The sequence below is a fragment of the Scyliorhinus canicula genome, chromosome 15, assembly GCF_902713615.1.
Source record: "Scyliorhinus canicula chromosome 15, sScyCan1.1, whole genome shotgun sequence".
Classification (NCBI taxonomy): domain Eukaryota; kingdom Metazoa; phylum Chordata; class Chondrichthyes; order Carcharhiniformes; family Scyliorhinidae; genus Scyliorhinus; species Scyliorhinus canicula.
In genome coordinates, this window is record NC_052160.1 from 114,479,898 (window position 1) to 114,497,210 (window position 17,313).

The 17,313-nt window shown below is 50.5% G+C and overlaps 1 protein-coding gene across 4 annotated transcripts in view; it reads right to left on the reverse strand.

Moving 5' to 3' along the window:
- LOC119978592 (chemokine-like protein TAFA-5) overlaps nucleotides 1–17,313 on the reverse strand; it is a 616,915-nt gene that overhangs the window by 199,794 nt on the left and 399,808 nt on the right. Inside the window, exon 4 of one of the 4 annotated variants that reach the window (XR_005463500.1) lies at nucleotides 16,980–17,087. The exons of the other annotated variants lie outside the window; for them this stretch is intronic. The gene's annotated coding sequence lies outside the window, so the exon portion shown is untranslated. The remainder of the gene's footprint in view (nucleotides 1–16,979; nucleotides 17,088–17,313) is intronic. 4 annotated transcript variants of the gene reach the window in all.

The following is a 17,313-nucleotide window of genomic DNA, read 5'->3' on the forward strand; positions in this document are numbered from 1 at the left end:
AGCAGATCATTTAGTACATGAAATAAAATAAAAAGAAAATACATAATAGGGCAACACAAGGTACACAATGTAACTACATAACCACCAGCATCAGGTGAAGCATACAGCGGTGTAGTGTTAATGAGGTCAGTCCTTAAGGGGGTCGTTTAGGAGTCTGGTAACAGCGGGGAAGAAGCTGTTTTTGAGTCTGTTCGTGCGTGTTCTCAGACTTTTGTATCTCCTACCTGATGGAAGAAGTTGGAAGAGTGAGTAAGCCGGGTGGGAGGACTCTTTGATTATGCTGCCTGCTTGCCCCAGCCAGTGGGAGGTGTAGATGGAGTCAATGGATCAGATAACTGCCAAGCATTATTTGAAATGCAAATATAATGTTCCCAACTGGGAGTTAAAATTGAACTGATAAAGAGTTAAAATGTGCTCCATTGGTAGTGGTCATTGGGAAAGCCAGGAAATAAAACTTCACTATGATATTGAGGTGGGAGTGATCCGATTGATTACAATAGTTATATTTTGTTTATAAATTCAAATATCCAGCTCCGGAAAATAATGGCTTAGTGGGACGATGTCACAAAACAATGAAACACATCCTTCCTGAATTCAAAATATTACTCACCTGTTGCTCAGCTGACTAAAACACCAAAGAGCTTAGCTGCAGGGAACAGATAGATCTCTTTGGTTTCTGCTGAGTTATGTTATCTTAACTGGTCTATTTGAATGATGACTGGCTTATGTTCCACCGGGTTATTGATCCATGTTGGAAATGCACATGTGTGGACGAGGATTCCGGACAGACATAGGCTGAACTGTGAGGTTGTCTGAGACAGCAAAGCAACTGATATTCAGAGTTGAACCTCAACAAATACCGATTTTGGGTAGCATAAGTGATAAGAGTCTCCTGTGCTGGCCTGAAGGAGAAGTCAAGTGAGTTCAAGGAGAAAGACAAAAATTGATGGGACATAAAAATGTAACAATTATTCTAACATTCCAAAAACAACTTGACTACGATAGAAGAGATATTGAAGAAGAACATTCAGTGTTGCTCAAATGTAAAAATATCAGTTTCTACAATCTACCCCAGGGTAAATCTTAGAGAGAAAAACAGGCATGGGAGAATCACATATCTGCATTGGAGCTACACAATTATTTTAAATCAATGTTTTCCATATTTTAGCCACTAACTACATGTGGTTAATTGGGAATCCAGATGTGGTTAATGGCATTTCTGATTAATAAATAAAAAGGAGTATTAAGATAGTCATTGAGCACGTAATCACAACACTATCACTTCCACCGTGTGCTAAATATACATCCCCTGTTTTGTGCATATGTTGGAAAAGTGGTAAAACAGAAAGAGAAACATGTGTGTTTTTAATCATTGTGAGCTCTATATTTGCTTTGTCACTGAATATGCTAGCTGTTCGTTAATTAAATGTGAAACAGTGAAGCACAGGCATCTGTAGTGTGTTTTAAAATAAAATTAGTGCAATGTGACTAAAACAGTGTCCCCATTTTTCTGCTGGCTAGGCTATTTTAACTGGGAATCACGCAGCATGTGACTTATCTGCCTTTCTGCATTCCATCCAGATGATATTTTACCTGCAGAGTAAAATCTACCTGAAAATGTTTGCATTCAAACTCAGCGCATTAATTACAAAATAATGTGCCCCTGTCTCTCTCCAAAGTTTTGTCACAGTAGGAAACGAGGCACAGTAAAAAAGCATTGATGCATTGCATCTTGGAAATGTTTCTATAAATGTGTGATTTGATCCAATAGCATCTGGGGCAGAGTGAAGGCTAGTAGCTTTGGCACAGCGATTGGGTGAAACCTTCGGTGGGCAGGGGGTGGGGGGTAGAATGGTAGTGGTGGGATCGTTGTTTAAGACGAAACCCCTTCCAATATGAATGGAAGCAGAAATAAAGTATGCAGAAGATATGCGATTAGGGAAGGGAAAGGCTACTTGACCCTTAAAACACTTATAAGTTCACTGTGCTGTGGATACATTACTTTTAGTACATTCTCAGTTAATATGAGACACTGTGACAATCTCGCTCTCTCACTCTCTCCCCCACATTCGCACGCACACATTCCACAAAATCAATGGCTTTAGGTCGGAGAAGTAAGAGAAACTGGTGAGTTAGATAACCTAACAATATATATATACATGTGTCGGATTAAAATTTGGTTTAATCTCATATGATTAAAGTTTTTGCGACTCTTTTACTTATTATATGGCTTGTGGATTGGTGCTGCAGTGAGAGATAATGAAATGTTTAAAGTTGCTCATTCCTAGGGTGCTTTAGAGTTTAATGATTCAAGCTACAATTTAGCTGCCGCTGCTGTTTAGTTTCAGCTGAAAGGGCGAAATTATGATTTGTGCCTGTAGATTTATTTATTTTTGTTCCTGCAGTGTGAATCAAAATTGCCAGCTGGACAGTCGTGAGATAGAAAGTGGGACAATTGGATGATAAACAAGTTGGTGTCTTGGAGTAAACTCTCTCATTCAAGAGCCTTCCAGTCTTCAGCCAGTTTAAGAACATAGGAAATAGGAGGGGGAGAAGAACACACAGACTGTTTAGCCTGCACTATGATTCAGCATAATCATGGCCGATCTTCACTTCCCCATCCACTCCCTACACCTCTGATTACCTAAGAGGCCAAAATCTGGCTCACTCAGCCTTAAATATATTTGATGATGACGCATCCACAGGCCTCTGAGGTAGTGAATTCCAAAGATTTGTGACACTTTTGAGTGAGATTTCTCCTCAGCTCAGTCTTATGATCAACCTCACTGCATTCCTCCTACCCCTTGTTCTAGATTCCCCAGGTTCTACCTTGTTAAGTCCCTCCAGCATTTTGAATGTTTCAATGAGATCCCCTCTCATTCTTCTAAACTCCACAGAATAGTGACCCAATTTACTCAGTCTCTCATCAGGGGCGAAATTCTCCGACCCCACGCAGGGTCGGAGAATCGGCCGGCAGCGGCGTTAATCCTGCTCCCGCAGGGTTTTTAAATCTCTGACCGGCCAAAAACCGGTGCTGTGCAAATCCCGCCGGCAGCCTCTGAAAACAGCTGGCGCCGGCGTTTTTTCATTTTTTTTTTTAGTTTCCACAAATCTCCGTGCCGGATGGGCCGAAGTCCCGCCGCGGGTCACGGGTCACGTCGGCGAAAATCACAGTTGCTTTAAAACGGCGTCAACCATTGATGATGGTTGGCGCCGTTCAGTGTCGGGGGGGCGGGCGGTGGGTTGCGGCATCGGGGGGGGGGTGGGTTGCGGCATCGGGGGGGGTGGGTTGCGGCATCGGGGGGGTGGATTGCGGCATCGGGGGGTGGGTTGCGGCATTGGGGGGGTTGCGGCATCGGGGGGGTTGCGGCATCGGGGGAGGGGGGTTTGCAGCATCGGGGGGGTTTGCGGCATAGGGGGGGTTGCGGCATCGGGGGGGGGTTGCGGCATCGGGGGGGTTGCGGCATCGGGGGGGGTTGCGGCATCGGGCGGGGGGTTGCGGCATCGGGGGGGGGTTGCGGCATCGGGGGGGGTTGCGGCATTGGGGGGGTTGCGACATCGGGGGGGGTTGCGGCATCGGGGGGGGGTTTGCGGCATCGGGGGGGGTTGCGGCACCGGGGGGGGGTGGGTTGCGGCATCGGGGGGGAGGGTTTGGGGGTAGCGGCGTGCAGAGAGGGGGGGGCGACGGTGCGTTGGCCCCGGGCATCCATCGCCCCCCCTCTCTGCACGCCGCTGCCCCTACCCTGTACTCTGTACGCCCCTACCCCCCTCCCCACCACCCCTACCCCCCTCCCCACCACCCCTACCCCCCTCCAACGCCGCCCCCATCTCTCGCAACGCCGCAACCCCCCACCCTCAACGCCGCAACCCCCCACCCTCAACGCCGCAACCCCCCCTCATCGCCGCAACCCCCCCCCCTCTCAACGCCGGGTCTCCCCCCTCTCAACGCCGGGTCCCCCCCCTCTCAACGCCAGGTCCCCCCCTCTCGACGCCGGGTCCCCCCCCCCTCAACGCCGGGTCTCCACCCCCCCTCAACGCCGGTACCCACACCCCGTCCCCCTCCCTCTGAAGGCCGGTACCCACACACCTCCCCTCTCTCCTCCTCCCCCCCTTCCTTCCTCCTCCCCCCCTTCCTTCCTCCTCCCCCCCTTCCTTCCTCCTCCCCCCCTTCCTTCCTCCTCCCCCCCTTCCTTCCTCCTCCCCCCTTCCTTCCTCCTCCCCCCCTTCCTTCCTCCTCCCCCCTTCCTTCCTCCTCCCCCCCTTCCTTCCTCAGTTAGGGGGGGGGGGGTGCGGCATTAGTGGGGGGGGGTGCGGCGTTAGTGGGGGGGGGGGTGCGGCGTTGGAGTGGGGTAGGGGTGGTGAGGGGAGGGGGTTGGGGTAGGGGCAGCGGCGTGCAGAGGGGGGGTGACGGTGCGTTGGCCCCGGGCATCCGTCGCCCCCCTCCTCTGCACGTCGCTGCCCCTACCCCAACCCCCCCTCACCACCCCTACCCCCTTCACCACCCATACCCCCTCCAACGCCGCCCCCCCTCCAACGCCGCCCCCCCTCTCTCAACTCAACACCGCAACCCCCCCTCAACTCAACGCCGCAAACCCCCCCTCCTCAACTCAACGCCGCAAACACTCCCCCCTCAACTCACTGCTGCAAACCCCCCCCCCCTCAACTCAACGCCGCAAACCCCCCCCCCTCAACTCAACGCCGCAAACCCCCCAACGCCGGGTCTGTCTCTCTCCTCCTCCCCCCCCCCCCAAATGCCGGGTCTGTCTCTCCTCCTCCCCTCCCCCCAAAATGCCGGGCTGTCTCTCTCCTCCTCCCCTTCCCCCCCCCAAACGCCGGGCTGTCTCTCTCCTCCTCCCCTCCCCCCCCCCCAAAATGCCGGTCTGTCTCTCTCCTTCTCCTCCTCCCCCCCCCTCCCCCCCCAAACGCCGGGCTGTCTCTCTCCTCCTCCTCCTCCCCCCCGCCAAAACGCCGGGTCTCACCACTTCCGCAGCTGGTGAAACTGACGCGTGTCGCGTCAGTCAGCTGCTGGCCCCTCCGGGAACGGAGAATAGCGGCCTAAAAGAAGGCCCCGACGCCGGAGTCATCTACACCGATTTTTCTCGCCGGAAATCGGTGTTACGACGGTCTGCAGAGAATTTCGCCCCAGAAAACAATCCTCTCTTCCCATGGACCAATCTACTGAACCTCACTGTACTGTCTCCGATGCATGTCAATGCTTCCTTAAATATGTACAGTGTTACAGGTGTGGTCTCATGAAAGTCCTGTATAATTGTAGCAAAACTTCTCTATTCTCATGTTCCAATCACTGAGCAATAAGGGCCAACATGCCATTTACTTTCCTAATGAAATAAAAATCCCTTATTGTCACGAGTAGGCTTCAACGAAGTTACTATGAAAAGCCCCTAGTCGTCACATTCCGGCGCCTGTTCGGGGAGGCTGTTACGGGAATTGAACCGTGCTGCTGGCCTGCCTTGGTCTGCTTTCAAAGCCAGCGATTTAGCCCAGTGTGCTAAACAGCCCCTAATTGCTTGAGGCAATGAGTGGGGCTTTGATTTTCAGTAGAAGGAAGTCCTGTCCTTGAGAGCTGTCAGCCAATCTGATTACAATCCCATCAATGTCAGAACTCAGTAATGGGCATTGGTTGGATGTTAAGCATCTCCACGAAGCTGATTGATTGTGAATGGAGCCGGGTAGGTCCTGGGTTTTCAGGCAAATAGAATTGGGTCCCTAAGGGACGGTGCCAAGAGGGTGAGGGCATGGGTTTTACAGACCAGGTTGGGAGGCACAAAGGTGCGATATAATGTTAAGGAGATGCTGCATTGTGAATATGGCAGGCCTCCCTTGCCACCCCACCTCCCCATAAAGAATCTCCACTCTCCTTACTTCCTGTCCTTTCATCAACAAGAAATTGGCCTTTCCATTCTCACAGCCTGCCACTGCCCAAGGTATTATTGGCAATGATGGGAGATTGGGGGCCTTAAGTTGCCATAAATTGGTCACTTCAGGACCGGGTTGGGATTTGACGGGTAGACGGTAGCATGCCCACTTGTCATGTTTTACATGTGCCCTGCAGAAAACACAACATGGGGGATTGGTGGAAGGGTGTAACATTCAGCCCCCTGACTTGGAAATATTATGTTCTTTCGTTGGTCAAAATCTGGGAACAATCCTCCCTTACACCTACGAGGATACATATACTACACATACAGCAGCATTTCAAGATGGCAGCTCACCACCATATATTGATGAGCAATTAGGGATGGACAGTGTAGTAAAGGGAATAATTGGCAATCACCAGTTAACTAGCTAACAACGATGGGTTTACTATAAATTCAAACAATAAGAGCACTCTAATCGATGTCTTCATTCTCTAGGATCACAACTATCTGCAAAAGCCCACACTCTACATCGAGGACCACGTGCCCGTTACCCATTGGGCAATTGGGTCATATGACCTATCCAACGCACGCCCACTTAAAGGGGCAAGCTAATACATCCCTCCACCTTTATGTCCCTGATTACATAGTACCTTGATAACTCCCACAATTTTCAAAACATCATGACCAGTTTTTAACACCGTTTCTCAGAAACTTAATCTGTCAGAGGAATTTTTCTTTCCTAGGATTGACATAGCTCAATTTGTGGAGGTTCCGCTATAAAGGTGGCTTCATTTGATCCTGCTTCACTGGGACTCTCTCCTGGGGCGAAATTCTCTGCAGACCGTCGTAACGCCGATTTCCGGCGAGAAAATTCGGTGTAGATGACTCCGGCGTCGGGGCCTTCTTTTAGGCCGCTATTCTCCGTTCCCGGAGGGGCCAGCAGCTGACTGACGCGATACGCGTCAGTTTCACCAGCTGCGGAAGTGGTGAGACCCGGCGTTTTGGGGGGGGGGGGGGGGGGGGAGGAGGAGGAGAGAGACAGCCCGGCATTTTGGGGGGGGGGGAGGGGGAGAGACAGACCCGGCATTTGGGGGGGGGGGAGGAGGAGGAGAGAGACAGACCGGCATTTGGGGGGGGGGGGGGAGGAGGAGAGAGACAGACCCGGCGTTGGGGGGTTTGCAGCGTTGAGTTGAGGGGGGGGGTTTGCGGCGTTGAGTTGAGGGGGGGGGGTTGCGGTGTTGAGTTGAGAGAGGGGGGGCGGCGTTGGAGGGGGGGCGGCGTTGGAGGGGGGTAGGGGTGGTGAAGGGGGGTAGGGGTGGTGAGGGGGGGGTTGGGGTAGGGGCAGCGGCGTGCAGAGGAGGGGGGCGACGGATGCCCGGGGCCAACGCACCGTCGCCCCCCCTCTGCACGCCGCTGCCCCTACCCCAACCCCCTCCCCTCACCACCCCTACCCCCTTCACCACCCCTACCCCACTCCAACGCCGCACCCCCCCCACTAACACCGCACCCCCCCCCACTAACGCCGCACCCCCCCCCACTAACGCCGCAACCCCCCCCACTAACGCCGCACCCACCCCTAACGGAGGATGGAAGGGGGGAGGAGGAAGGAAGGGGGGAGGAGGAAGGAGGGGGGGAGGAAGGAAGGGGGGGAGGAAGGAAGGGGGGGAGGAGGAAGGAAGGGGGGGAGGAGGAAGGAAGGGGGGAGGAGGAAGGAAGGGGAGGAGGAAGGAAGGGGGGGAGGAGGAGAGAGGGGGAGGTGTGTGGGTACCGGCCTTCAGAGGGAGGGGGACGGGGTGTGGATACCGGCATTGAGGGGGGGGGGGAACCCGGCGTTGAGAGGGGGGGACCCGGCGTTGAGGGTGGGGGGTTGCGGCGTTGCGAGAGATGGGGGGGCGGTGTTGGAGGGGGGTAGGGGTGGTGGGGAGGGGGGTAGGGGTGGTCGGGAGGGGGGTAGGGGTGGTGGGGAGGGGGGTAGGGGCGTTGGAGGGAGGTAGGGGTGGTGAGGGGGGGTGGTTGGGGTAGGGGGCAGCGGCGTACAGAGGGGGGGGGGGCGACGGTGCGTTGGCCCCGGGCATCCGTCGCCCCCCCTCTCTGCACGCCGCTGCCCCCAAACCCCCCCCGATGCCGCAACCCACCCCCCCCCGATGCCGCAACCCCCCCCGATGCCGCAACCCCCGCCCCCGATGCCGCAACCCCCCCCCCCCCCGACACTGAACGGCGTCAACCATCATCAATGGTTGACGCCGTTTTAAAGCAACTGTGATTTTCGCCGACGTGACCCGTGGGCACGTCGACGGGACTTCGGCCCATCCGGGCCGGAGATTTGTGGAAACTAAAAAAAAAATGAAATCCCGCCGGCGCCAGCTGTTTTCAGAGGCTGCCGGCGGGATTTGCACAGCGCCGGTTTTTGGCCGGTCAGAGATTTAAAAACCCTGCGGGAGCGGGATTAACGCCGCTGCCGGCCGATTCTCCGACCCTGCGTGGGGTCGGAGAATTTCGCCCCTGGTACAAGCACATAATTTTCTACTATTTTCTCGGTTTCACTGGGAGCAGCACTTGGACCTGCCACCGGCTGATCAACTGCTTCACTCTTGGACAAACACTATTTGCCGACACAGTTGGATCAGGCAGTAACACTGGCTCCTGGGAGGGTTCCTGTCTCCATAAAGGGCTGAGGTGCTTCTTCAAAAATGTGTCCATCATAGGACAGTGGCTCTGTCTTGGTCACCATGGGCGGTATTCTCCCCTACCCAGCGGGGCGGGGGTCCCGGCGTAGCGGAGTGGCGCCAACCACTCCGACGTCGGGCCTGCCCAAAGGTGCGGAGAATTCCCATGCCAGAGTGGCTTCCGCTCCGCCGACTGGCTCCAATGGCCTTTGGCACCACACTGACCAGTGTCGGGGCTGGCCGAAAGGCCTTCGCCGGCCGGCGTGAGTCCGCACATGCGCCGGAGCGTCAGCGGCCGCTGCGTCACCACCGGCGCATGTGCGGTGGAGGGAGTCTCTTCCGCCTCCACCAGGTGGAGGCCGTGGCGGCAGCGGAAGAAAAAGAGTGCCCCCCACGGCACAGGCCCGCCCGCCGATCGGTGGGCCCTGATCGCGGGCCAGGCCACCGTGGGGGCACTCCCCGGGGTCCGATCGGACCGCGCCCCCCCCAGGACCCCGGGGCCCACTCGCACCGCCTGCACAGAGGTGGTTTAAACCACATCGGCGGGAGAGGCCTGACTTCGGCCCATTGTGGGCCGGAGAATCACCGCGGGGGGCCCGCCGACCGCTGGGGCGCGATTCCTGCCCCCACCGATTCCCGGGTGGCGGAGAATTCCGGCCACGGCGGGGTCGGGATTTACGAAGGCCCTGGGCGATTCCCCGACCCTGCGGGGAGTCGGAGAATTCCGTCCCATGACTCCCGGGACCAACTTGGTCCACTTCCAAAATTCTTTACAAAAACCGGATCATCTCTTTCAAATGCTCTTTCCACATTTGCCGAATCATGGTTCCTTTTCTGGCAACTCTGCCTTGACTCCACCCTACCCGCCAAACCTGGAACTACTAGGCTGATTCTCAAGTGTTGATCCATCAGCAACTTAGCTGGGGCTGTGCCAGTAGTGGTATATGGAGTGGTTCTGTAGGAGCCATGTTATCTTGGTTCCTAGTGACGCAGGTGATTTCATAGTCAGACCAGCCTTGAATGCCTGAGCTGTGCGTTTAGCCAACCCATTTGGTGAGGGGTGATATGATGCAGTCTGAATATTGTTTTATTCCATTAAATGTCATGAACTACTGGAATTCCGCACTTATGAATACATTCCATTGTCTGAAACAAATACTTCTGGTACACCGTAGGTGTGAAACATTGGCACAGTTTCTCAACTGTAGCATATGAAGTTGTGGACTTAATTTCAAATACATCCATCCATTATGAAAGGGCATCCATTAGCAAAAGGAACATCATTCCTATAAATCGGTCAAGATAATTTGTATTAACTCTGGAGAAATAATAATCGGAAACAAAGGAATGGCAGAGGAACTGAATAGTTACTTTGCATCAGTCTTCGTGGTGGAAGACACTAATTGGATGCCAGTGCTCCAGGAGAATCAGGGGGCAGAGGTGAATGCAGTGGTCATCACTAAGGGGAAGGTTCTGGGGAAACTGAAAGGGATGAAGGTGGATAAATCACCTGGACCGGATGGATTACATCCGAGGGCTCTAAAAGTGATAACTGAGGAGATTGTGGAGGCTTTGGTGATGATCTTTCAGGAATCACTGGAGGCAGGAAGGGTCCCAGAAGACTGGAAAGTGGCTAATTTAACACCACTGTTTAAGAAGGGAGGGAGACAGAAGACAGGAAATTATAGGCTGGTTAGCCTGACTTTGGTCATTGGTAAGATTTTAGAGTCCATTATTAAAGATGAGATTGCAGAGTACTTGGAAGTGCATGGTAAAATAGGACTGAGTCAGCACGGCTTCGTCAAAGGGAGGTCATGTCTGACAAATCTGTCAGAGTTCTTTGAGGAAGTAACAAGGAAGCTAGACAAAGAACCAGTGAACGTTATTAATTTAGATTTCCAGAAAGCCTTTGACAAGGTGCCACATAGGAGACTGTTAAATAAGTTAAGAGCCCATGGTGTTAAGGGTAAGATCCTGGCATGAAAAGAGGATTGGCTGACTGGCAGAAGGCAGAGAGTGGGGACGAAGGGGTCTTTTTCAAGATGGCAGCCAGTGACTAATGTGTGCCTCAGGGGTCTGTGCTGGGACCATAACTTTTCACAACATACATTAATGATCTGGAAGAAGGAACTGAAGGCACTGTTGCTAAGATTGAAGATGATACAAAGATCTGTAGAGGACCAGGTAGTATTGAGGAAGCAGGGGGGCTGCTGAAGGATTTGGAGAGGCTAGGAGAGTGGGCAATTAAGTGACAGATGAAATACAAAAGAACAAAGAACAAAGAAAAGTAAAAGCACAGGAACAGGCCCTTCGGCCCTCCAAGCCAGCGCCGACCATGCTGCCCGTTGAAACTAAAATCTTCTTCACTTCCGGGGTCCATATCCTTCTATTCCCATCCTATTCATGTATTTGTCAAGATGCCCCTTAAATGTAACTATCATCCCTGTTTCCACCACCTCCTCCAGCAGCATGTTCCAGGCACGCTCTACCCTCTGTGTAAAAGACTTGCCTCATACATCTACTCTAAACCTTGCCCCCCGCACCTTAAACCTATGCCCCCTAGTAATTGACCCCTATACCCTGGGAAAAAGCCTCTGACTATCCACTCTGTCTATGCCCCTCATAATTTTGTAAACTTCTATCAGGTCGCCCCTCAACCTCCGTCGTTCCAGTGAGAACAAACCGAGTTTATTCAACCTCTCCTCATAGCCACTGCCCTCCATACCAGGCAACATCCTGGTAAATCTCTTCTGCACCCTCTCCAAAGCCTCCACATTCTTCTGTTAGCGTGGCGACCAGAATTGAACACTGTACTCCAAGTGTGGCCTAACTGATGTTCTATACAGCTGCAACATGACTTGCCAATTTGTATACTCAATGCCCCGGCCAATGAAGGCAAACATGCCATGTGCCTTCTTGACTACCTTCTCCACCTGTGTTGCCACTTTCAGTGACCTGTGGACCTGTACACCTAGGTCTCTCTGACTGTCAATACTCTTGAGGGTTCTACCATTCATTGTATATTCCCTACCTGTATTAGACCTTCCAAAATGCATTACCTCATATTTGTCCAGATTAAATTCCATCTGCCATCTCTCTGCCCAAGTCTCTAAACGATCTAAATCTTGCTGTATCCTCTGACAGTCCTCATCGCTATCCGCAATTCCATCAACCTTTGTGTCGTCCGCACACTTACTAATCAGACCAGTTACATTTTCCTCCAAATCATTTATATGTACTACGAACAGCAAAGGTCACAGCACTGATCACTGCGGAACACCACTAGTCACAGCCCTCCAATCAGAAAGCACCCTTCCATTGCTACCCTCTGCCTTCTATGACCTAGCCAGTTCTGTATCCATTTTGCCAGCTCATCGCTGATCCCATGTGACTTCACCTTTTGTACCAGTCTGCCATGAGGGACCTTGTCAAAGGCCTTACTTAAATCCATATCGACAACATCCACTGCCCTACCTGCATCAATCCTCTTTGTGTCCTCCTCGAAAAACTCTATCAAGTTAGTGAGATATGACCTCCCCATCACAAAATCATGCTGCCTCTCGCCAATATGTCCACTTGCTTCTAAATGGGAGTAGATACTGTTTCAAAGAATTCTCTACAGTAATTTCCCTACCACTGACGTAAGGCTCACCGGCCTGTAGTTCCCTGGATTATCCTTGCCACCCTTCTTAAACAAAGGAACAACATTGGCTATTCTCCAGTCCTCCAAGACAGTGGAAAAGTGTGAGGTTATGCACTTTGGAAGGAGTAATGGAAGCGTAGGCTATTTTCAAAATGGGGAAACGCTTAGGAAATCAGAAGCACAAAGAGACTTGGGAGTCCTTGTTCACCATTGTCTTCAGGCTTCAGGTTAACGTGCAGCTTCAGTCGGCAGTTATGGGGGCAAATGCAAGGTTAGCATTCATGTCAAGAGGGCTAGACTACAAGACCAGGGATGTACTTCTGAGGCTGTATAAGGCTCAGGTCAGACCCCATTTGGAGTACTGTGAACAGTTTTGGGCCCCGTATCTAAGGAAGGATGTGCTGGTATTGGAAAGGGTCCAGAGAAGGTTCACAAGAATGATCCCTGGAATGAAGAGCTTGCCATATGACGAACGGTTGAGGACTCTGTGTCTGTACTTGTTGGAATTTAGAAGGATGAGGGGGGGATCTTATTGAAACTTACAGGATACTGCGAGGCCTGGATAGAATAGACATGGAGAGGATGTTTCCACTTGTAGGAAAAACTAGAACCAGAGGGCGCAAATCTCAAACTTAAAGGGACAATCCTTTAAAACAGAGATTAGGAGGAATTTCTTCAGCCACGGGTGATGAATCTGTGTAACTCTTTGCTGCAGAAGGTTATGGAGGCCAAATCACTGATTGTCTTTAAGACAGAGATAAATATGTTCTTGGCACAGGCCGCCCGCAGATTGGTGGGCCCTGATCACGGGCCAGGCCCACCATGCCCCCCCCCCCCCCCCCCCCCGGGGCCGGATACCCCCGCGCCCCCCCGAGGGCTCCGCAGGCTGCCCTCAGAGCCAGGTCCCGCCGGTATGAAACTTGTTTATTTCATGCCGGTGGGACCGACCGAAAATGGGCGGCTGCTCGGCCAATCAGGGCCTGCAGAATGACTGGGGGGACGCTGCCAACGGCTCCCGACCGGCACAACGTGATCCCTGCCAAAAAAACGGCACTGGAGATGTCGGTGTCGGGGCGGGATTCACGCCGCCCCCCGGCGATTCTATGACCCGGTGGTGGGGGTCGGAGAATCCCTGTTCCTAGGGGCTGGTGCCTCTTTAACTGCTCTCACTTTGTCCTCCTTGGGGTTCACCCCTTGAGAATCCAACCAATAATCAAGATAAACCACCTGGTTTGTTTTTTTTCTCTTTTTAATTGCACTCCCGCCTCCTGAAATCTCTTCAAAAGCTTGTCCAAATTGGCCGGATGTTCCTTTTCTGTTATTAAAACATCATCCAACTGAACGACAACCCTGGCAACCCAGCAGCAAACTTTTCATCATTCACTGGAAGATGACGCAAGCTGATGAAACCCCGAACGGTAGACTTGTAAATTGGTATACACCCTTATGAATATTGATGGTGACCTATCCTTTTGATGCGTTGTCCAATTCCAACTATTGATAAGCATGGCTGTTATCCAACTTGGTACATGCCAACTTGCCATATAGATCTGTATCGAGATTTGCAATCTAATTTATCTTCAGCTTGTAATATCCACAGATAGGATGGTCTTGTCTGGTTTGACTACCAGCACAATGGGTGCTGCCCACTCAGCAAATTGCATGTACCCAAGTCTTCCAGTCATTTTAGTTCTGTCTCTACCTTCTCTACTAATGCGTAGTCACAGCTCTTTGCTCTGAAAAGTCTCAGGGTGGCTTTTGAGTCCACATTGATTCTTGCTTGTGATCCTTTGATCTTTTCCAATTCCTCCTGGGACACATATTGATATTTTTGGCTAAATTTGTGAAATTAAACATTTTCATGCAGTCTAACTTCCGTATTCTTTACCTTCAGGGGTTGTGTCCCTTGTTGGATATACCAGTAGGTCTGTTTGCTCAAGACAGTAAGCTGATGCCCCCATGCCTACTTCCATTTTCCGAGGCCAGCCATTCACTAGCAACACCACTATGACGGGGGCTGTCTTGCCCATTTTCACCTTACATACCAACAAAGTGTTCTGATCACTTGCTGGGCAATACTCCATACTAGGGATGGATTATTTACTCTGCTGGTACTCGGCAGACCTGCCTGTTTTTACACTTGTGCCTCAAATGTTCTTTCCTTCCACACATGAAGCACTCTGCTTCTCTAAACCTACACGTTTCTGGAGAGTGACTCCTCCTGCACCTATACCACTCTATTATTCCGTGGCTGTTGTTTAAATCTTCTATACTTTGTGGCTATTCCAGCTTCTGTGTTTGTTTAAAATATAAATTTAGAGTACCCAATTCTTTTTCTTTCCAATTAAGGGGCAATTTAGCATGGCCAATCCACCTACCCTACACGTCATTTTGGGTTGTGGGGGTGAGACCCACGCAGACACGGGGAGAATGTGCAAAGTCCACACAGACAGTGACCCGGGGCCAGGATCACATCCGGTCCACGGCGCTGTGAGGTAACAATGCTAACCACTGCACCACCATGCCGCCCAATTCTGAATTGTTCTCTCTAAACTCATACCTTTACTCTTGGCACCACTGCTGCTCACAATTTCCCACTTGTGGACCTCATGCTTTGTGAACTTTGCAGCTCCTGGGTGCCCTTTTCAGCGCACTCTATCACTGAGGCCATTTCCAATGACTTTTTAAAAGTTAACTTTTATTAAGTTGACAATTTTCTCTGTGTAGCTGCTTGTTTACACGACATACCAATCGGTCCCTTAACATGTCATCCAACGCTGACCCAAAATAGCATGCTCCATTATTTGACTTAATCTTGCTGCAAAGGCTGCAAGGTACTCCTCGGGTTTCTTCTCATGGAGTTAAATTAGTACCTTCATAATATTGCTGAGGGTTTAGGGTGGTAATGTCCTTTGCAAGCTCAATGAGCTCTGCAAATGTCTTTGTGTCAGGAGCATCCAGGGATGTTAAACTTCGAATCGGTTATAAGTCTGGGTCTCACATGCAGTCAGCAATATAATTTTCTCCTTATCCTCACCCTCTATTTCATTAATTCAGAAAATAAATATTCAAAATGCTCCACACACTGTACCCAGTCTTCTGTAGCAGCGCTGAAAGCTTCTAATTTTCTGAAAGGAGGCGTGACTAATTTTTGATCTTTTGCAGACTGGACTTGATTGGATTTGCTCTGTAATTCTTGCAACTGAACTTTCCTTCAAAGTTCTTTCTTCGTTGCAACCTGAGTCGGTGTTGTTTTCCTCATCACCAATGTAGTAAATGCGCTAATTGCCGACCAGCAGTGAGCTAACAACGGGTTTATTATAAATCCAAACTATATACAGAGCACGATATCAATGCCTTCATTCTCAGCACTAGGATCACGACTGGCTGCAAAAGCCCACGCTCTGCACCGAGATCCCCGTGCTCGTTCCCCATTGGGCAATCGTGTCACATGACCCTTCTGATGTGTGCCGCCTTAAGGGGGCTAGCTACTACAGGCAGCAAATGCTGGCAAATTGCCAGCTGGCCTTGACAACAATGTTCACATCCCTGAAATGAATAAAACAATGCAAAAATAAACTACCTAGGGCATCATCCACGATTAGAAACCTGTAACGGTCTTGAGCTTTCTGTATCAATTTGTCGAGGCAGTACTGAAAGTGTCAGCAAAGGTTATGTCCCTTTTCAGGGAAAAATGGGGCTATTGTGACTATGTTCCTGCATGCCTCCTGCTTGAAAACATTGTGCTTGTTTAGGTACAATAAAGGATTATGTTGCAACTATATTGGATTTGCCAGATTCAGATTATCTGACAGGTGTCACATTCATGCCATGAGATAATCCTTCAAAATACAGACCAGTTACTCGGACAAATAAAAACCTCTGAAAATATTGATGGAATGAAAGAAACAAAATTGTAGGAAATGTGCAACATTTCCTGCTGATAGCCTGAGGGAGCTTTCCCTGGATCAGTCCTCAGGGACAATGGGTCACATGGTTGGAGCAAATACCAGAAGACCACACAGGGTGGAACACACACACACACACCCAAAAAGGAACCCCATATGTTTTTCCCTGATTGATATTAATGGAGCAAAATCGTGTTTATTCTCCTACAGGTGTGTGCTCCAACTATTCTGATGGAGAACAATTTAACCAAGTTAAACAAACTGAGGAACAAATTAAAAGGGACAGTCTCTTGTAGGGATACGGCCTTAAACAAAATCAAAGAGCAAATAAAACTTTAAACGTTAAACCAAAATGTGATTAAATGGATCAGTAAAGCATCCCTGACCCTAGGGTGCCCACTGGGCATGAAGAACTCAGGTGTATGCTCCAACTGTCCCAATATTCTGTGATTCGCTGCACTCCAACAATCCAATATGCCTGGGTGTAGACTTAGGAGAATGGCCCTTCCATTGCTTTAAAGCACTTTATGTTTACGCATAAAGTCATAGAATTTGGAAGGTGTAATTTGATAATGTGACTGCTGAGTGTGAACAGAGGATGATAAACGAGAACAAAGGGAATTGTGAGCAGACAATCATTTGTCTATAAACTGAGATAGCATAACTCATTGTTAACATCTTAAGCACATCTCTTGTTCTATGTGAAGCAGCTTTTACTACTGTGGATGAACTCTCCACATCCACCCAAAACTATCTGTCAATGAAACTTTTAACAGTATTTGTTCTGACCATGGAATCCTGTCCCATGCAATTGAAAAATTACATCATCATTTATTGTGCTGCATTGGAGGATGCTTTAAACTACGGGAAATCTGTGACTTGCCTGTTGGTACCCCAAGTTTTCCTGTCCTCCCAGCACCACCAGGGTCAAATTCGTGAGACATCTATTCTTCCTATTGTTGCCTTCAGCTTCACCCTGCTGTTATGCCACCTAATATAGAAAGAAATAATTACATTTTGGTCATTAGGCCTGCTTTAGCCAGAATTTGTTTTATGAACTCTTAGATTCTACAAGAGTGAGGCCTAACAGCCAAAATGCCTGGTGGAACTTCCAACCTCAGTTCAGGATGTGATGAAACAGCCACCAATTATACACACAGCCTGCCTTTTTTTTCAATTCATCCGCCATGACCAGTTTTACACCAGCTGCTAAAGTT